Source organism: Plectropomus leopardus, unplaced genomic scaffold (genome assembly GCF_008729295.1).
Source record: "Plectropomus leopardus isolate mb unplaced genomic scaffold, YSFRI_Pleo_2.0 unplaced_scaffold43559, whole genome shotgun sequence".
Classification (NCBI taxonomy): Eukaryota; Metazoa; Chordata; class Actinopteri; order Perciformes; family Serranidae; genus Plectropomus; species Plectropomus leopardus.
The window spans coordinates 1-505 of NW_024647740.1; the positions used below are offsets into that span (position 1 = coordinate 1).

The 505-nt window shown below is 62.8% G+C and overlaps 1 non-coding gene across 1 annotated transcript; it reads right to left on the bottom strand.

The window, feature by feature from the left end:
- Positions 1 to 306: 306 nt before the first annotated feature.
- LOC121939221 lies at positions 307 to 470 on the bottom strand. Its single transcript, XR_006105429.1, has one exon. It is a non-coding gene; the product is annotated as a U1 spliceosomal RNA (small nuclear RNA).
- Between the last annotated feature and the right edge of the window lie 35 nt (positions 471 to 505).

Sequence of the window (505 nt, forward strand, 5' to 3'; positions counted from 1 at the left end):
TTGTGCATTTGCTTGCAATCTATTCGAGCTTCTTAACGAGCACACCGGCGGTTCATTGGCACTGGCGTTTAAGCACAACTCGCGGCTTCAAGCGCCGAAGACTCGGCGCGGTTGTAATCGCCGTGCCGGTTTAACATTCCCCGCCCGCTCGGCGGCACGGCAGAGCAAACGAAGCACCGTGGAGCTTGGGCCCACGAGCGAACCAGTTGGACGGAGGGCCGCGGAGGGCCGCGGCGCTTCGCGGCGCTTCACCTCCCCGTCAGCACGCGGCGGCGAGCCGCGGCCGGCTTCATTCAACATGACGGTCGGGGGAGGGCGCGGACGCAGTCCCCCACTAGCAGAAATTATGCAGTCGAGATTCCCACATTTGGGGAATTCCCTGGGGTCAACAGAGCCGGAGTGCAATGGCTGAGCCTCGCCCAGGGTGAACCACCTTCTTGATCACGGTATCGCCCCTGCCAGGTAAGTATGAAGCGGGAGGCTGGGAGAAAGGGCCCCCATTCCC